The sequence below is a fragment of the Periplaneta americana genome, chromosome 6, assembly GCF_040183065.1.
Source record: "Periplaneta americana isolate PAMFEO1 chromosome 6, P.americana_PAMFEO1_priV1, whole genome shotgun sequence".
NCBI classification, from domain to species: Eukaryota; Metazoa; Arthropoda; class Insecta; order Blattodea; family Blattidae; genus Periplaneta; species Periplaneta americana.
Window position 1 is genome coordinate 16,850,122 of NC_091122.1, and position 22,633 is coordinate 16,872,754.

General features: G+C 34.5%; 1 protein-coding gene across 3 annotated transcripts in view; it reads left to right on the forward strand.

Moving 5' to 3' along the window:
- The window catches only part of Epac (Exchange protein directly activated by cAMP), a 643,268-nt gene that overhangs the window by 418,832 nt on the left and 201,803 nt on the right, over window positions 1-22,633 (forward strand). The gene's annotated exons all lie outside the window — the stretch shown is intronic.

Sequence of the window (22,633 nt, forward strand, 5' to 3'; positions counted from 1 at the left end):
GGTAATCGCGACACCATCGTGGCTTACTCATGAAAATTAAATTATTATTATTTTATTGTGCTGCAGAAAAGTACCAATTTCCATTCAAATAACTATTTTTCTTGAATTCATCTATTCCAAATTAAGAGTCCATTGCAAGAATGATGGATGTCATTTGGAATACATTTTGCAGGAGAAGCAATTGAAAGTTTGAAATGCTTAGCGCTCAAAGCTTAACTGTGATTTTCCGTTCATTACTGGACAATTACTATCAGTGTTAATGCCATGTAACTCTCTATGTACATTCTATATGTCTTAAACTATGCATTGACAGTCTTGGTTCATTTTCGACAAGAAAGTGACATCCATCATTCTTGCAGTGGACTCTTCAAATCGAATCTATATTTTCATCTGGCAAAGCCATGCAGTGGTAAGATTCTATTCAATATACATACATACATACATACATACATACATACATACATACATACATACATACATACATACATACAGTCCACACCTGTGGAGTAACGGTCAGCGCGTCTGGCTGCGAAACCAGGTGGCCCGGGTTCGAATCCCGGTCGGGGCAAGTTACCTCGTTGAGGTTTTTTCCGGAGTTTTCCCTCAACCCAATACGAGCAGATGCTGGGTAACTAATTTCACCGGCATTATCAGCTTCACATCATTCAGACGCTAAATAACCTAGATGTTGATACACCGTCGTAAAATAACCCAATAAAATAAAAAATACATATATACATACATACGTACGTACATACATACATACATACATACATACATACATAGTGTTCTTCCCAAGTGCAGGTCTTTCACTACAAACTCAGCATTCTCCAATCTTATATGTACCGAAATTCTCCGTCATCGTATGATGAAAGATGAATGGAACAGAGAAAAATTATCTCCGGCACCGGGATTTGAATCCGGGTTTTCAGCTCTACGTGCTGACGCTCTATCCCCTAAGCCACACCGGATTCCCATCCCGATGTCGGATCGAATCCTCTCAGTTTAAGTTCCACCTCTTGGGTTCCCTCTAGTTGCCTACTCTCATGCACTGCGTCATAGATGTATGACAGTGGCACAATGTCCACACATGTGCAGAGGTGCACTCGTTATTGAGAGTGTTAAAAGAGTTCAAAGGGAATTTCGACGTGAGTATGATGTGCGTAATGTACGATTCCATAATGTTGTGGTATCGAACATTTATAGAAACAGGTTCTGTGTTAAAAAAAAAAAAAAAGACATGCATGAGGTCGCAGGCGAAACCCAGTACGAGAAACAGTTATCTCTTGGCTTGACCACCTAACTCCCCAGATCTAACCCCTCCTGAATTCTTCGTGTGGGATTTTGTTAAAGACATTGTCTATTCACAGAAACCCAGGAACAGTGGTGATATGAGAGTAAAAATCACTCAAGCTTTTCAACAAATCACCCCTCTTATGTTACAACGGACATGGGCTGAATTGCATCGCCGTTATGAGTTGTGCAGGGTGCGCAATGGGGGTCATGTTGAGCTCTGGGAAATCTCCCATCTTTCAGTGTTGTATGCACAAAGTTTCAACAAATAAAGTTCAGTAGTAAATGTTTTTATTTTATCCATACCCAAACGGATCACCCTGCATGTTACTAGTCAGCGATGTATGCAATCGAGGGGGAAAAGAACTGGCCACACTACCCCATTATCTCCTGACGTAATTGCCTCCTGAGTGACGCCTTATTGGTATCTGTTATAAAATTCAAACCAGTCTTCGGACAGTTTATTAAACACTAATCAACGGTCTTTATGAAATATCTATTTTATTAAGAGGAAACTCATCTAAAGTGACTCTGTGTGTCCCGTACGAAACTTTAAATTACTTAATAATAATAATAATAATAATAATAATAATAATAATAATAATAATAATAATAATAATAATAAGGTAATTCGGGGGAAGACGCCACATCTAAGGTATTTCTTGGCTATACATCTCAAACCTGAAGTGATAAGCCAATACAAACCAATTTATCGTATTTTTCAATTATAATTGACACTGTATAATGATTGGTTCCTTTCAAAATGCGTATATTGTTAACAATTTTTCATGTTAAAAGAACTCGTGTTCCCCATATATACGGGGAAGATGCCACTTGGTATGGGGTAAGATGCAACAACACAGTAAATGGCATAAATAAAATAAACAATGGAATATTTTATGTGTATTTATTACAACTACAGAGAAACATCTATGAAATTAATTATAAATTTGTTTCATGATTATGTTGCAAAAATTGATTAATTAGGACACAATTCTGAATGTTAGTACGAGCCTGCACCACATTTCATCATCATCATCATCATCATCATCATCATCATCATCATCATCATCATCATCATCATCATCAACATTTCACGGCTTAAGCCATTTAGGCTCGTTCCGGTCTCATAGATTTCAATTAAAAAGTTGTATCCTTCTCTTCTTTGGCCTACCAACACTTCTTCTACCCTCTGGATTATAATCTAAAATGATTTTTGGTATTCGGCCTGATTTCATACTCTGAACATGCTCCTTCCAATTGTTCCTATATTGCTCTATTTTATCCATCAGTTTAAAAATATTTAATTCATTCCTGATATCTTCACTTTTCCTTCTATCCAAAAGTGTGCAACCAGCTACACTACGTAAAAACCTCATTTCAGCTGCTTCTATAGTTTTTTCTTCTTTCTTGGTTAAAGTCCAAAATTCACTACCATACAGCAATATAGGCACAGCCATAACCTTATAGAATTTTAGTTTGGTTTCTCTTCTAGTGTATTTCAGGGATCTCTTTATTGTGCCACATATAAAATTAAATTTACTAAGTTTATTAAAAAGATCTTCCTTCTTAAAATAGGAGATATTACAGCCTAGATAGTTAAAATTATTTACTTGCTCAATAGGTTTCCCATCCAAAATAATTTTTGCTCGTAAGGTATCTGGTCCTTTAAAAGCTAAAACTTTAGTTTTCTTTGTAGATATATTAAGATTATAATTTTTAAGAATATTACTTAGTTGAAATGTGGCCTTCTGTAAATCATTTTCTGAGCTAGAAATGAGAACCTGGTCGTCAGCAAAAAGTAACGTATCTAATATTTGTTCCTTTATTTTAAAATGTGAATCTAAATTTGTCTGCCAATGAAATATGGCATCGTCAATATAAACATTAAAGAGAGAAGGCGAAAGTGGACATCCCTGTCTTACACCTCTATTTATGGTTGCCGTTATATCATTTTTATGTCTCGTTCCAGTTTCAACCAATATCTTGTTTTCTACATACAAACTTCTTATTACAGTTATTAAATGTTGAGGTACTCCTTTCTGTTTCATGATATTCCATAATTTATTTCTATTAACTTTATCAAAGGCCTTTTCATACAATGCAAATTATCACCAATGCAATCTTCGTGCAACCATCTCTTGCATGAGATGCACTGAATCCAGTTGCACTAGGAACCTTTCTTAGCGTAAAAGTGTCCAGAACAAACAACAAAAATCATCTTTCTCATCAAAACTATTACCACTGTCATCGTGACTAATTTCGTCACCAGAAGAAGAAGAAGAGGAAGATGAACTTACAAATCTCTTTTTCTTTCTTGGTTAGGAAGGTTTCTTTTTTTCTGGCCTTTTTCCGCATAGTTTCTCTTCTCTGTGGTGTAGTTGAGATATCCACTGTTTGTTTTTTACGCCCAAAGAATTTAGATTTCCTTACTTGAGGAATAGGGCTGATTGTTTCCAGAGTTGAAATCCTGTTATCCGTTCTGATGGAAGCAACTATTGATGTAGGTCTACTGCCACATGCTGTGCTAGTGGAAGGACCTGGTGAATCTTTAGTAAAGTTTGAAGATTCCATTCGTCATTTGAGAGTTCTGTATGGTACGCCACGCATCCTCGCTGCAGCCCATGACGATTTTTGTCCATACTTTACATCTTCAGCAGCTCGAATTAAATTTTTTTTGACTAAGATGTCCGATCTGTTTTTATTTTGCAGTCTCAAGTCATCGTCTACATAGAAATGAAATTTGAATTACATTTTTAATCATTGATACCTTTTGTAAAGTATCAGAGAACATGTAAAATAATATAATGTAAAATATTATCAAATAATCACCTACCCACAACATAATTTACGGGTTAAATAATGTAATTCTTAACCATGTTGCGTCTTCCCCCAGTTACAGGGGGAAGACGCCACTCACACTTACTTGCCTACTGCCGCAAGGTTGTTGCCGTTGCTGCATGCCTCGTGTGCGTAACAGAATGCACAACTCACGTATATAGCAGATATTCCATTTAGAATAAAACATCAGTCTATGAACCTTAACTATAAGCAACGAAATATTATAAAATGTGTACTCACCAGACTATATGCTCACAAGATCCCAAATAACGGCGATGAAAGACGATAAAGTAAGACAAATGCACACGCTACGTGTCCACCCCATCAACACTCTTCAAACTAGAGGATCCGCGCTGTCAATTGCTGACACATAAAAGAACTGCAAAGAAAGTTGCGTCTTCCCCCAACTGGCATCTTCCCCCGAATTACCTTAATAATAATAATAATAATAATAATAATAATAATAATAATAATAATGATGATGATGATGATAATGATGATGATGATAGTGATGATTATGATGATCATAATAATGATGATGATGATGATAATAATAATAATGATGATGATGATAATGATGATAATAATAATAATAATGATGATGATGATAATAATAATGATGATGATGATGATGATGATGATGATAATAATGATGATGATGATAATGATGATGATGATAATAATAATAATAATAATAATAATAATAATAATAATAATAATAATAAAGTATACTGTGTTCGCAACTCTTAATCAAAAATGTTACTCTTGTCTTTAATATTGCCTCAGTAATGAAAAAAAAATTCACGAGGGGAGATACGAATGAAAATCGAACACTGGGATTACTTTTAAGCTCAGTAAACGTTGTTGTAATGAGCAGCACAATAATTAAGACAATTAGGGTTTTTTTAGTTGCAAGAGTCACCGCATGGAGGCGTAACAGCAATTTGTAATGCGAATAATGTTTAGTTATCTGCCAGAAACAAATAGACCTCATTGTTGAGCTATAATTAGCGAGAGGGTTGGAGGTTGAGTAGGGGGTGGCACTGTTTACACGGCCCAGCTCTCATATTGCGACGTGGGGGTGGAGCAGGGCGGTCTATGCTGCAGGGGCAGGTAGTAACATCTCGTCCAAGTACAGGCACTGTTACATACAGCTGCTGCATGATAAAGACGTCATTTGTTCCCAATACTACAACTTGCAATGATAGGCAAAATTCTCTAAAGAATGAGTTACAATATCAAGAATTACCCAAAAACTTGGATTATTTCAAATAAAAAAATCACATTTAAGTAGATACGTTTTTTAGGCAATCTTAAGCTTTTGTTGTACTTACTTACGCTGTTTACATGTCTCTACCAATCCTATAATGTCCTTTGATTTCAGCGCAACCTTTTAAATCACCTGGTTTTGTGTGAATTTAACGTTATTAGTGTCAACTATGGAGGTTGCTAGAATAAGAAATCATACAAATTCTAGCTTATACAGCGAAATAGTTCAGTTTTTATGTTTATCTTATGTGTATTACTTAGAGTTGTCTTGTTACGTTGAATTATCACTTTTTAATTTGTTATTTTACGACGCTTTATCAACTGGTATTGTTATTTAGCGCCTGAATTAGATGAAGGTGATAATGCCAGCGAAATGAGTCCAGCAAATTGGATTGAGGTAAAACCCCGGAAAAAAAAAGTTTGTTAAAATTTTATTTTTTTTTAATTTTGATTTATTAATATTTAATTGTTTTATTGAAATTTTTTATTAAATTATTATTTATTTGTAATTATGATGGAATTAGTAATTTTATGATTGTATTATTAAATTTTTGTTAAGATTTTAAAAGGAACTAGGCAAATGAACATCAACCATGTAAATTGTCCCAACCAGGATTTAAACCTGGGCCCGCTCGTTTCATGGTCAGGCATTCTAACCGTTACTCCAAAGCGATGGACACAATCTATGTTAAGATATATCCTTGCTAAAATACAAAATCAGGTAAATACTCAGCTTAATATATATTATTTTAATGTACCGAAGTACATATGATATTTCCATGCAGATATTCTGCGTCATCATATGATGAAAGAGTAATGGAACGGAGAAAAATTCTCTCCGTCACCGGGATTTGAATCCGGGTTTTCTGCTCTACGTGCTGATGCTTTATCCACTAAGCCACACCGGATACCCATCCCGATTGGCCAACTAGTCACTCATAACGAGTGCACCTCAGCACATGTGTGGACTTCGGTCCTACGTTCTTAGACATCTATGTCGGCATATCAATTCATCAGCTTTCAAAATCTCTGCAATTTAAAACTTTTGATAAAATTATTTTATGTACAATCTTCTATAAATGTGTTGCTAAGGTTCGGGAATTGGCATATGAAAGAAGTAGGTCTTTAGTTTGATTTAAATGAATATTTTTTTTAATTGGAAATTATAATCCATATGCTTTGCTATGTTCATCCTCATTTCCCCGGCAGACATATATCGCACGTGTTATTCTCGTAGCACAATTTAGCTTCTTTTGTGCTGTTCAGTCAGTAATGGATTCAGAAATTATATAAAATAGCTCCCCTTTCATGTTAATTCTACAGAGAAAAAAAATGCTCATCAATTTTAACAGCTCTGCTTGACCGTGTCCAGGGAGACAGAATTAGAAAGCGGAAACACCCGAGGTGACGTCAGGTTTCCAAGGAGATCACTACAGTCATTTGTCTGGCTCGCAATCCCTTTATGACTGCGCGTTTCGTGCTGTGAAAGTACTTGTGGCGTCGTCTTTGCTTTGATGGGCAAATGGAATTATTCCGCCGACGTAACCTTCGTCGTAATGCCGTGCCATTAGTCAGATCTTGAAAATAATAAGGTAATAACTACATGTCTAAGTATAAATTACAACACAAATTATAATTATTTAGTCATTTAAGAAATTATTTATTCATTTAACATGCGTTCAAATTTCAAAATTAATCATTAGGAGGTCAAAAATAGAAATTTGGGTTGTGGAAAAAAGTCATAAATTACATTTTGTTTCGTTATTTTGCTCCAAAAAAGAATAATTAAATTTGTTTGTCAGAATCCTATGTTTACTCAACATATTTCGTTTTTCTTTTTCTTTTTTTTTTCAGAATTTTCTGTTCCTAATATTGAATAAAATATGTGTAATAAATTTAACTTTGTTGAATACTTACTTACTTACTTACTTACTTACTTACTGGCTTTTAAGGAACCCGGAGGTTCATTGCCGCCCTCACATAAGCCCGCCATTGGTCCCTATCCTGAGCAAGATTAATCCCGTCTCTATCATCATATCCCACCTCCCTCAAATCCATTTTAATATTATCTTCCCGTCTACGTCTCGGCCTCCCCAAAGGTCTTTTTCCCTCCGGCCTCCCAACCAACACTCTATATGCATTTCTGGATTCGCCCGTACGTGCTACATGCCCTGCCCATCTCAAACGTCTGGATTTAACGTTCCTAATTATGTCAGGTGAAGAATACAATGCGTGCAGTTCTGTGTTGTGTAACTTTCTCCATTCTCCTGTAACTTCATTCCTCTTAGCCCCAAATATTTTCCTAACAACCTTATTCTCAAACACCATTAATCTCTGTTCCTCTCTCAAAGTGAGAGTCCAAGTTTCACAGCCATACAGAAGAATCGGCAATATAACTGTTTTATAAATTCTAACTTTCAGATTTTTTGACAGCAGACTGGTTGACAAAAGCTTCTCCACTGAATAATAACACGCATTTCCCATATTTATTCTGCGTTTGTTGAATATTTTTCGTAAATCATTGTAAGTATTGAGGTGGATAGAATAGAATGGAATTTACGGGAGGGGTGCACTATGGCCCAGCACTGCGACCTGATACGATCTATTGCGCTAACCCTCAAGCTAGGCGTATTCCGAAACCCACACTGGCTGACTAAACTAAGGTTCGCTGCGTACCCAGGTTTCGAGCAGGCAATCGTCCTCGTCCCTAGGCCAGCCCCCTTCGTGCGTCGCCAGCCGGCTACCGCGGAATGTTATGGAATAATGGCGAAATGGAGACGGAATTATGTAGATGACTAATATGGGGAAAAACGGGAGAACCCCAGCTGCGACCTTCTCCTCCACAAGTGTCACTATGGATTTTTTAAATGAAAAATCCCAGACTTAACCTGGACTCAAACCCAGGCCGCCTGCGTAACAGGCTGGAGGTCTGATCACTCAGAGTAATCGCAGGGACTTACAGAAATGACATAAAACATTACATAATACGTACTATGCGAAATATGTTGCCTGTTTTATTTGAACCAAAATAAAATACGAAAGCTGATCAAATTCATTCTCCGTATTATGGACGAAGATTCCACAATTAAGTAACTTTAATGAAAACATGTTCCTTAAAGTGAAATGTCCAACCTCCATTATTTAACTTTTTTTTTCGTACAGTCACTTTTTTATTTTATTCAACTACTGTTTATTTTTCAGTTTAGACTAAAATTGGTCCACCGCTATGGATTAACGGTTAGCACGTCTGACAGTAAAACTAGCGGGCCTGGGTTCAAATTCTGACCGGGACAAGTTACCTGGTTGATGTTGCTTTCCGGGGCTTTCCCTCAACCCACTAAGAGCAAATGCTGGGTAACTTTCGGCGTTGGACCGCGGACTCATTTCGCTGGCATTATCGCCTTCATCTCACTCAGACGCTAGGTAACCATAGCGTAACGGTTGATAAAGCTTCGTAAAATGACCAACTAAAAAAAAACTTAAATTTTAATTATATCACTTAAAATATGTTGTTACATTATGTAACTGGAACTGCCCCAAGCACAAGCATTTAGATACTCTTTTGAGTGCAAAGCATATTTTTTTTAAATATCTATGTGAAATTTATAATTTCAGTAAATTCAGTAATTCAGTTCAATTAAACAATATAGTTAAAATGTCACCAAAATACCTGTACTTACAGATAAATAAATAAATAAATAAATAAATAAATAAATAAATAAATAAATAAATAAATAAATAACTTAAGTAGATAACGTAAGTAAATTCATAACCAGAGACCAGAACTTTGGTAGAATGCCTTTTTAAATGTGTTAAATCTATCTTCATTTTGAAAGTAAATCTGTACGAATTATACCTTTGTGATTGAAACGTCACAGTTTTATGTTGCCCTTTTCTGCCTTTTTAAATATAAATGCCTAATTTACAAAATAAATGCTTTTTTGCCTTTATTTGATTATTTATATATTATTTATTAATTTATTATTAAAAATTGCCTACAGGTATATTTTAATTTATTTCTATAACCGCTGCAATGGAAGTGATTTCACCGAATGTATATTATTGTCTTTCAGTCAGTTCATATTCTCTTTGCAACAATGAGTGCTGCCGTGCAAAAATGTATAACAGTAAGCGTTTTAATTATCGCTTGTGTTTATTTGACAAGGCAACAATGAGTGCGGGTCTAACGTTATTTTTAACGGTTATTTTTCTTTCAGTTTTCATTGCGACGTTGTTGTAGCTAGCTAAATATTTCATATCGCAACATATCAGTACAACCAAACACACAAATGCACTTTCCAAGGCTACTGGGAAGAAGATATATTTGCTTCCAACAGTAATTGCAACATCGAGTCGAAAATCTAGATTTGCAGTCGATTTAGGTACAGATTTTCTTGCTGCCGAAATCCCTTTGTGGAAAGTGCAAGGTTGTGGGTCTAGTGTAAGGTTTTGTAATTGATTTTTATTGCGTATTTTAGCTATTTATAATGCTATTTTGCCTGCCTGTTTTAACTATTTATGATGCCTTTTTGCCTGCCTATTTTAATGACTCATAATGCCTAAACTTCCGGTCTCTGTTCATAACCTATAACTAATATAACGTAATAAAAAAGAAAGAGACACAATATAGTTATTCCGAATGAACAGAGCTCGTGTTCGGAGATGCAGTAAAAAAAATCTGTATATCAGAAGTGTAATTGAAAGAAAAGAAGAAAAAAGTATTTTGTACTATTTAAGAGCTTAAAAGGGTGTTAGAATCAAGTTTCTGTTGGATCAGTCTGAAATACAAATTTTATTTTCCTCTTGCAATAATTAATATTAGCATTTCCAAGATAAGGGAATTTTTGTATGATTTTGTTACTATGTCCTGGGCCTAAATGTGCTCTAAGTTCTATTCCTCTAGTAGTTTTACACCTTGATTCTTTTATCCTTATTGTGTAATTCCGTGTAGTGTAATTTATTGTGAGAACATGTCATACGATTTCCTCGATTTTTATAAGAATAAGTTAATCATTTAAATTATATAATTCATTTATTTCTAGGACTCTCTAAAGATCAAATTAGTTGGATGAAGGAAAGATTCACTTTAAAAAATTTTATAATTCTTTTCTGAAGCAAAATTAGTGAGTTAAGAGTTACCTACTTCCAAATGACTTTTAAAGAACCCGGAGGTTCATTGCCGCCCTCACATAAGCCTGCCATCTGTCCCTATCCTGAGTAAGATTAATCCATTCCTTACCATCATATCTACTTTTAATATTATCTTCCCATCTACATCTCGGCCTCCCCAAAAGTCTTCTTTCCTCAAGTCTTCCAACCAACACTCTATATGCATTCCTAGATTCACCCATACGTGCTACATGCTCTGTCCACCTCAAATATCTGGGTTTAATGTTCCTCATTATATTAGAATGCCATGCGTGCAGTTCTGTGTTGTGTAACTTTCTCCATTCTCCTGTAACTTCATCCTTCTCAGCCCCAAATATTTTCTTAAGCAAGAATGGTTTTCGAAATTATTTTCCATCCTAATATACCGTGTTGTAACAATGATTAAGCCAGAACTTAGTATAATAGACGTAACACAGTAACTGGCATAAAAGAACGAAATACAGACGTGGACAAATTATTAGCAAAATTGAAGATTTTTATTATATATTGTTACAAAATATGATTCTTCAATTTAGACTACAGTTGACATTTTTGTGTATTTCCAAATTATTAGCAAAATTGAAGATTTGTATTGTATATTTTTCAAAATTTAACTCCTCAATTTGGACTACATTTGATATTTTTGGATATTTACAAATTATTAGCAAAACTGAAGGTTTTTATTGTATATTTTTACAAAATTCGATTCTTCAATTTGCACTACAGTTGACATTTTGGATATTTCCAAATTATTAGCAAAACTGAAGATTTTTGTTTTATATTTTTATAAAATTTGACTCTTCAATGCAGTTGACATTTTTGCTAATTTACAAATTGTTAGCAAAATTGAAGATTTTTATTATATATTTTTTACAAAACTTGACTCTTCAATTTAAACTACAGTTGACGTTTTTGCATATTTCTGTCTACTGTAATGATGGAAATATGCAAAATTGTCAACTGTAGTCTAAATTGAAAAGTCAAATTTTGCAAACAGAATTATCATAAAAATCATCAATTTTGTTAATAATTTGTCCACGTCTGTACCATAAATTTATAAATAATTTTTCTGAGCCTATTGCATAAGTAATTAATGTTTGTCTAAATAAGTTTGAACATCCTGTGTGTTTCAATGAAATAGACTTCAGCAAAGTTTAACATCCTGTATGTATGAATGTGTGTGTGTCTGTGTGGAAGTAATTACTTGGGTTTGTGTCGCCATGGCAACGGCCTCGCCAGCAACAAATATATAAACGAAAAGTCTTAAACCCACTTTGCTTTTATGATCTGTCGTTTTGAACATTAAAAATGAGGGCAATAAATTTTCTTCTTAATCCGCTGGATGAATATTAAAACGTAACAATGTTAGTTTACACTCCCTCTCCTCGCCGCCACCCTCTTTGAGGGTTGTGTTACATCAATGGGTTTTAAAGCCCATTATAAAAGAAATGCGTGCATGCATGAATAGAACGGGGTTATTCTCAGATATAGAATACCTTCATGGCTCGTATTTTATCGCCAGTAAGCTGAAAAAAGAAGAGATTAAAGTATCGGATTATTACTGGATTTGAGATCGAATTTACTATTTTATTCAGATCCTTATATGTTAGAATTTCAAGATATTAGTGACAGGATTCTTGTATCGTATTTTCTTTTTCCAGATAGATAAAAAAATATGAAGAATATATTAAATATTTAGAACATTAGGGGAGAGTCGGGTAGTATCGGACATCGGGTAATATCGGACAGTGCGTTTCTTTCATCTACCACCATATGGTAGTACCTGAATGACATGGTTACGTTTCTCTATGGGACATCACAGAAACGTAACCATGTCAATCAGGTACTATCATCGTGTGGTAGATGAAAGAAACTCACTGTCCGATATTACCCGATGTCCGATACTACCCGACTCTCCCCTATTGCTATTCTGGAACTAATAAATATTTAGGGATAATTTTCGACAATCATTTAAAATGAAACCAACACATTAATTACCTTTGTGATAAATTACGTAAAATAATATATTACTTTGTTTTACTGAGTAATTACTTGTTATTAAGTTTATTACGCATAATATATCTAACTTTATTTCAATCGGTAATTATGTATGGAATTATAAGATGAGGTAGCTTATTTAAAGCCAATTTTAATCCACTTTATTTATTACAGAAGAAAATAATTAAAATATGTTTTCATAGACCTATTGATTTTCCAACTCAAAAATTGTTTTTTTAGACTTTAATGTTCTTAAAATAAGACTAATTTATTATATTGTATTAATAAAATTCATACATAAAAATCGAAATAACTTTGAATTGTATTCTCATAGTTATGAAACAAAATGTATGAATTCTTTAAGATTGTTTGAACCAAAATGCAACACTGCTACAGTATTTAATCACAGTAGTAATTTAGACCGAAGAATTTATATTTAAATATTCTAATCTTGTCAATTCTAATAGTTCTAATATTAAATTTAAAAAGTTATGAATGGATTTTATAAATATTGAAAAATTGTAAATTTAAATTTATATATTCTTATTGTGCAGTAGACATAAGACAAATTGTATTATATACTTCTTAATTTCAATTCAGGAATCCGCCACTGAGCACGAGTTCTATGTACTCTTTCAGGGGTGAGCTAAAGTTTTATCTGTTGATATTATATTTTATGTTACATTTATTATGAAAATAAATATATATTATTATATTATTATCATCATTATTATTATTATTATTATTATTATTATTATTATTATTATTATTATTTCATCTCAGGGCGAAGGGTAGGCCTATAGGTACCAGTTCACACTTCTGACGTTGGCTTTTAGTTCCTACTCATAATATTATTTATTTAACTCAGCCAGAGTAAAACTGAATAAGACCTTATCACTGTACGCAATTAGCTACCAAGGTCGTTTGTACAAAGGAACGATAACCTTAACTTTATTTAAGTTACCATGAGATGACAAGTTCATATGTAAAAACAAGAGATATGACAACATTACAGACCTTCACCCACTTACGATATCACTATGTAAATAGAGAATGTGACCTAATTACCTGACACAATGACCTGGTGCTAACGCGTACTCCAGTTTTGGTACCGTAAACAAATATGAATTTTTAAGTCCATATTATATACGGAAAGTTTTGTATTTTCTACTACTACAACTATTATTATTATTATTATTATTATTATTATTATTATTATTATTATTATCATTATTACAGTCGGTTATTTAACGACGCCGTATCAGCTACTACATTATTTAGCGTGAATGAAATTTCTGATAGCGAGATTTGGCGAGGATTCACCATGTGATAACCTGACATTCGCCTTACAGTTGGGAAAACCTCGGAAAAAACCCAACCAAGTAATCAGCCAAGCAGAAATCGTACACACAGCAGAATACAGCGGTCCGAATCAATAGGCAAACTCGCCTGCAGCCTGAGTTACATCGGTGGAATAATGGTGATCATGATGATTATGTGATTTTGATGACAGTGATGATGATGGGGGGCATCTAAAGTGGGAAATGTGATCTAAATAATATATCTTCGAAACAATCTTATTAAAGAATTGATAAATTATAATGTCACGTGACTCGAAAACGTCAATTAATTTGTGTGACGTCATATAAAACCTTACTAGTTGCTAGAAATTGGAACTCGCTTCCGAGTGATGTAAGGGGTTGGTGGACAATAACTTCATTTAGGTCAAAATTACATGTACATTCTTTCTTAACAGATTAATTACTGATTATTTTATTTTATTTTATTTTATTAGCTTCCTCAAATTAGAGGCTGCCATTAGACAAAGCATACAAAACATTACAAGAACAAAATAGAAGATGAAAGCTAAAAGAGTACGAAAAAAGGCAAACAAATACACAAACAAACACAGGCAGTTTACAGAAGAAAAGAAATTTTGAAGTAAAGAATCAATGAAAGCTAAGAAGGAAAAAGAAAAATGATAATGGTGCGTCAATTTTTTTTCCACACACTGAATTAGAGTCCATATACGTGGTTCCGTAAAAGTTTGACTGACTCTTTAATTACTTATAATAAAACTAACGTCTGTCCATTCTTATTATTACCATTAATTTATTTAAATAAAATACAAAACCTGTAATGGAAAAATCTCATTACATTGATGTTCTCATTATATTAATATATTTATGCTCGACCATGCCGAAATGTAGTAATTATACACCTGGTAGCAGACCTTTAATGGACCTCATTAAAGTGCACCTACTCATTAAAGGTCAGGTCTTTCAGCCAATGACGACTCAGGTTACAACTGTTCAGCCAATGACAGGTCAGCTTTCTACCGTTATAAAACCGCAAGTATCGATTATTCTCGGATATGCAATCGAAAGAGAATTAGCGAAAAGTCACGGAGGCTGGAAATCCAACTGTCGCAGAAGGTTATGTTCTGTTACTATAATAATTAGCGTTAATTGTAAATAATATTCAAATAAATTCAATTTGTCATCTCGTTTTTCAATGTCTAATTTATTTTTAATGTCATCTCTGTAGGTTCTTATGGCCTAGCAAGGTCATTGTGAACATCTGTTCCTCGGAAAAAATCAATACTTTCGCGTCTGCGCACATCTCACAACATACGGGACATTGGCCAAGGTCAGATACAAAGAAAATTAATAATATCAAGTTAGAAATATGGTCGAGCATAAAAAGTCGTATGAAACTCGCCTATAATGGTAATTAAGAAGCTCGTATGAAAATTATGAAACTCGCTTGCGCTCATTTCATAAATATCCATACTCGCTTCTTAATTACCTTCATTATAGGCTCGTTGCATAATGTACTATTTTAATTTATATTTTGCTCCCTATAACATAGTTCTAAAAAACTTCTATTAAATGAATTCTCATCATTTTAACCAACTAACTATCTCAACTTAATTATAATTTACGTAAAGATTCCCCCACCCCCGGTGGATCCGATGCTCTGGATTGGACTTCGGCGTAGCTCAATGGTGAGAGCGCTTGGTACGTAGAACCAAGGACCTGGGTTCGATCGCCGGCGCCGGAGCGAATTTTTCTCCTCTAATATTAATTGTTACCATAACATATGTATTCTGTAGGAACAAAAAAAAAATAATAATCTTTACGTAGATTCTTCGAGCAACAGTGCATATTACTGTACAGATTACTGCGGAATCCCGGCCACCAAGTCACTCAACTGAGTGCTCTCCTTGTATAATGTCTTAATATAAAATGCCAACATACATGTCCAACTTGGAGTCAGGCCACCAAGGGAAAAACACCGGAGGAGAGAGGTTCGATCCGGTGCTGTGGATTGGACTTCGGCGTGGCTCAATGGTGAAAGCGTTTAGTACGTAGAACCAAGGACCGGGTTCGATCCCCGGCGCCGAAGTGAATCTTTCTCTTCTAATATTAATTGTTAATTATAATAAAATTCTTTACATATTGCATATATACTGAATTGAATTACATTAGCTCATAAATTAAGTTATTATTTTTTCTTATAAGTTTATCTCAATTTAAATAAACATGTACTAGTCGTTAACTGCCTTATGGCCTTAACTCTGCCAGCTGAAATAGATCATATATATAATTTGAACTGGTAATGGAAATTACGGGAAAACGGCTGAACGGATTTTAATAAATGAACCCTCATTTTGAAGCTTGGGACTCAAAGTTTTTCAGAAAAATAGTAGTTTTTAGTGAAATGTCAATTTTTAAACATAATTTTCCTATTTTCCAAAATCCATCTGTCGTCAGTTTTGAGAACTAGCTAATTGCATTTCAGAATAAAACAAAACACACACTACAGTAAACAATATTACACGAAGACCATGATCTGCAAGAATGCTGACATATTTAGAGCTCAAATTAAATTGGTTATTAAAAACTTAACTTACTAAAAATAATTTACAGGTTCGATTCTTTGGTGTGTAATTTTCTGGGTACAGCTGTGTATTGGATATTAAAAACTACAAAACTTGAGGTGGTTTGATGACATTATTACCATTAGAAATGAAATATTATTGTAGTTAATGCCATGATGTGACTATTTTTCATTAATTATACATATTAATGCTATATTGATTATATGAAAGTAAAACGTTTTGGGGTTATATAAGTAGATGTAGAGAATAACTTAAATTAGATTTTGATTTCTATATTTTACTGAGTGGTGGCTATATAGTATATATAGTAAATGTTACCGAAAGCTATAAAACTTACGTAAGATAATAATATTATTAAAAATCAAATAGTTATTAATCAGTGGGGTTGGGTCTTTTTCATATATTTAATGGCGGTGTGGCGTAGATATTTATATGCGTGGTTCTCTCCAGTATTGGCTCGAGAGAGAGAGTATCTTTCATTATTATGGAAGCAAATACCTTTCAGAATGTCTGGTACTCTTCATTGAAAATAAATCTGAAAAATGTTTATTTGAACGTCTAATGAACTTAGTTTGCCACTAGTTTTATTCTATTCTACTACGACAGCAATTTTACGAGTTAAATCTGGTGAAAGTTCTATGCACTTCTTATTTACATTCCTGCTACTTGCATCTTCAAGACTACCATTTGTTACAGGGGATGGGACGTTATTCATAAAGTTTGAGGAATAACCATTCCCCAGCGGTTGTGTGTTATGAGCAAGTTTTTTTATATAAACGCTGTTCGTTTAACAGTCTCAAATAGTGTGGAAACGGCGGGGAATAGAAGTACATGAATGTACTGGATCACAGTCCCATCCACGAGTTGAAAACTACAGTACAAACAAGTGAATGATCTGGTAAACATTAATGAGAAGTTTCATGAAAGATTTCTAGAAGCAAATAAATTGGCTGAAGCACAAACACATAACGACAAACAACTCCTCGCTAATCTAGTAAACATTGTTGCGAAGATTTTTAAAACCACATTCATTTGGAGCACAGATTCGGCAACGTTTCGAAGGCTACTCCTCGATAATCTCGTAAATAATCTCGTATAATCTAAGTTTGAATTTTCAAGTTAAAGAAACGATAAAAAAATCTGTTCCTCCATTCACTGTTTGAGTCGCTTGAGAAACTTCTTGCCCCAGCAACTAAAACTTACCCTAGTGCAAACCCTAGTAACGCCGCACTTCGATTATTGTGACGTTTTGTTAAGTGACCTAAGTTCTGAATTCAGTCATGTTACAGCGAGCTCAGAATATGTGCGTCAGATACGTGTGCAACATCCGACGGTATGATCACATATCACCGTCCTTCGCAAGTCTCTCGTGGCTCCGACTTAAAGAACGTAGAACTTTACACTCTTTGTCTTTACTCTTTCGAATTCTGCACACTTCAACACCAAATTACCTTTCGTCTCGTTTCTCTTATCTATACTCTAACCACGACGTAAATACCAGATCACTTATCTGTGGCACGCTAAGTATACCTCTTCATAGAACATCTTGTTATTCATCATCTTTTACAATATCCACCTCGCGTCAATGGAATTCCTTGTCACAAAGTATTAGGGGCTGCAAGACAATAAACACCTTTAAGAACAGCTTAAAAGATAACCTTATTAGCATTTCACTCCAATCATACTGATTTAAACTATCACTGACTACATTGTTACTTTTTTCTTTAGACATCATCCTGATTGTGCTGTATTTTAATTGTCTCGTAATAATCTCTTTCTATTATCTAATATTATTTGAAATATATTAACATTCTATGTATTTTAGTTTAATTCTGCTACACAGTTTATTTCAGTGTTTAATTAATAGTTCATAGTATTTTGTTGTTTAATTTGTAAATAACTTTTGTATACATGTAACTCTCATCTAAATCAAATTGTTGGATTCTTTGTAAGTTCATGCATATGTATATACACTTTTTGCTGGTTAAGTGGAAGAGAAGGCCTTACGGCCTTAACTCTGCCAGCTAAAATAAATCATTATTATTATTATAAACGTTACTGAAAAGTTTATACCAGTGGCCGGCAGATGCTGCAGTTGTGACGTAAGAGCCAGTCAGATCGCAAGAGCTTGGGAGAGCGAGCAGTCTGTCTACAGTGTGTCACCCAATTGCAGACACGAATAAGTATGCACAAATATTAGAAGAACTGAGTCAGGAATTTGATTGCAGATTTCAAGAGTTTGCAAATCTTCAATCTGATATTTCCATATTTGCGACAACATTTTCAGTGAATATTGACAGTGTTCCATCATCATTGCAACTGGAAGTCATTGATTTGCAAAATGATATTGAAATGAAAGACCCCTTTGAAAACAAAAATGATCTATCTACATTTTATAGAAGATTTCCCCAGGCAAGATTCCCTCGATTGTATAGATTTGCTGCTAGGATGTTGAGCATATTCGGATCTACGTATGTATGTCAACAGTTCTTTTCTGTATGAAGATCTGCAAACCACAACATAGAAACCACCTGTCTGATCTGAACTTGAAACATATTCTTCGCTTGTGTGTTAGCCAGACTATGACTCCAAATATTGCAAAATTAGTGCGCGAAAAAAGAGGAAAAAAATTTCGACAAAGCGTTTAGCTTGGGCACGGTAGTTACACAAAGTGATGGTGTGTTTCAGAAGTTGAAATACAGTATACTTTGCATACTACTCACCAAGATAGGGCCTATGTAGTTTAATCTGTATATTATGTAGAGAAACGTGTGTTAAAAAACACTTGAACTGTTTTCAAGTTTCCGAGTAGACAAAGTGTTTCAGTACTGCTTAAAGTATTTATTTATATGCTTGTATGTTTATAGCAGTTTCGGAATTTCATTTATATATGCAAACGCTTCTGCAAGTGGCTGTATTATGAGTTTAATGTTATTGTAAGTACATTAAATTTGATTACAAACCAAAATATTTTGTTACATTGATTTATGAAGGTTGTACAGTTTTGTTTTCGTACAAATGTATTGTAATTGTGCTGTTCCCATACTATCTCAGAAGAATGGATCGCGCTCTGTCAGTGCATAGACGCCGCACCACCACTGTTCAGATGAACCTTCTCTCCACGCTGTGCTCAGTATGCAGAGATTGCCGAGCAAAGAGCAAGTCGGCTACGTCGTATGACGTCACAGAGCACGGAACATGCCGGTCACTGGTTTATACTATAGGCACCGTGCATGGGTCTCAAAATCGTACTGGTGGCGCCGCGCAGTGTCTCAATTCCTAATTAACTACAGGCTCGCAGTCATTCACTAGTCATGTGTGATATAGAAATTACATGCGGCTTTCTGCCGATAAAAAGTTGTAATATTAGTAAGAATGGGTTTATTGATTCATAGTGTTCTGCCCAATGGCAGGTCTTTCACTGCAAACCCAGCAATCTCCAATCTTTAATTATTTTATGGACTCGGTGGAAAGTTCAGTACTGCTAGAGGAGTGTAAAAATGTAACTACAAAGTTCCTGAAATATCAGTGAAGTTGTTTGGCATTTAAATCAGATTTCAGACCATTGAATGAGGGTGAACAGTCATATTACGAAAACATTGATATACTTATATTTGATGTCATGACGTACGTAATATTTGTGTGTATAATGTCTCTATAAATTACGTATTTTAATGTGATTTAATTCTAAAAGTAGTCTTAATTACACTTCCTAAATAATGGGCGACTGCAAATTCTCTAAAACACAACACATAATGAACAATATCATCAACATACTACCTTTGATTGAGGTTCTGGCTGATAGGTACATCTGTTATCAGGCTGTACATCTCACTTGACGATATGTGTCAGAGGAAGAACAATTGTTTGTATGCATCTGAAGTCTGACTAGTGTAATTTGTAGCTAGTCGGCGATATATGCAATGGAAGGGAAAAGGAACTGGCCACTCTACCCCATGATATTCTGGCCTAGTTGCCTCATGAGTGGTACCTTGTTGGTATCACTTATGAGGTTCAGACTTCTCTTTGGACAGTTGAATAAACAACAAGATCAACATGCGGAAGCAGTTCAATTGATAGTTTGTGTAAAATGTAATACTGTATATTTTAATTTGCTGAATGCACCTTTCAACATGAATTCGAACACTGGCAACGCTGAAAGTAGTTTAGACTTCTTCAGCTGTTAATTTACCATCGTGCAGATACGGTGGAGTAACAACAATGATCCCTTTATCGGAGAGGTTTGTTATTATTCCGGGAAAACCTGACTTCATCACCACCTTCTAATAAAGTCAATAATCCGCAATCAGTTGTTATGAATGTGTTACTCGATCTGCCTCGGTAGCATTTAGATTTGAAGGCCACCATCTGATCCACATTGGGTGGCTGTTCCACTTCTGAACAATTAATTGTCACTCTACATTTTTCAATATTGCAGGCATTGTTTCCTGAATACTTTCTCTGCTAGGCCTAAACCCAAAATTACAGTAACCATTTTGGATGTCAACAACATTAAAGTGGCGGTAAAATACATCATAATTATAACTGTACGATTAACTCAGAACATCACCCTCATAGCAGAATACGACAATCCAGTTTTCCTTTTACTTGCAAAATATGAGTAGATGATTTTCTTTATTAATCTTACTCTTGGACAGAATTTTTCGAAGGCTTTCGATGTGAAATTCACTAATAAAAATGTGTGGTCTAGATCTTGGGGCGTTTCGACTATCTATGGTAGCTATTTTTGGGTTAAATGCTAGAATTGGAAATATTTCTTATTATGATTCTACGGGTATGATTCTGTTTCAATTGGCAGCAATTTTAACAATATATTCGAAACTACAAATGTCACTCCCATTAAGTCTGGTAGTTCTGTCTCATATTTTATTGCAGAATAATCTCGGAAACCTTGCATTTCATTAAACATATCATCTGTTCCTGAACGCTTGTCATAACATTTCTTATGTGACTTCAGTTCGGCATGTAATGGAATAGACACTTGAGTAGACAATTCACACAATTCAATTGTGAAAGAAAATACAAAATCACTAAGAATGGTTTCATTTACTTCTGCCTGTATGGCTACTTCATTTTTCGAAATAACACTTGCTGAGCATTCGCCTTCCATAAAACTTAAATTTTCATCTTTTCTTCTTCTTTATGCGTCTCTTTCGTACCTTTCCGGAGCTAGTTGAGATGAGGCAGTCTTTTTCTTGTAATCTTTTATAAAAATACTGGGAACGGTATGCTAGTTTTGGGGGTGTTCTGATCTCGTTCCCAATAAAATGAATACCGCAAATTCTTGCTACGGGTGTTGGTTTCCAAGATGGAATCATCAGCACTTGAAATCAAGAATTAAATATCGATATGAATACATTTAAAAATAAGTATATTATTATTTATTGTTGCTAATATTATACATAATATATATGTAAAAAACTCAGTAATTATGTACTTTTTGAAATTTAAATGATAAATTCCTGTCGTTGTTAACTTAATGGTTATTTATAAACGTAATACTATATATATATTCTATTTTTTATATCAGGCCTAGTATAGGCCTATAATAATACTATGATTACAAGCAGTGTAGCCTTATTTACTTTCGTCTGCGTACTGAATGGATCCACAATTAGCGTCGTTACGCCTGAGTTTTCTGTTTTGGGAATGAATAAAAACAATATCGGTTGGTGTGTTCCTAAAAGCATTACTACACTCAAGAACACAGCAATTTGCATTACCTTTCTGCTTTTTAGGATCATCCATATTTCTAATCATTTAACCTGAGATGTTAAGTATATTCATACGCTTCAAGCACAACTCTATCACTGCTGTCCCGCAGTTAATAACAACAATCGCCACGAGAGGAGCTTGCACGGTGCCTATAGATATCTAGAAGCGCATAAATTGGCCTCATTCTTATCGACTAGCATACTATTTGCATTATGTTTTTTGTAGGTCTGAGTAGACTATGATGACGATTGTCACAGTGGCGCAATTTGTCGACATGTTGGAAAGCATTAGGTCGTTACTACGTCATTTCCTATATTAGTGCCGATACGGATGTGTGCACAATGCGGACCGTGTCGAGTTGATGCACGCAACAATGCGTCCATTCAGGAGGCTTCCGGCCACCGCGGGCTGTCAGATGTTGTGCGGGCTGTCAGATTTCTGGGG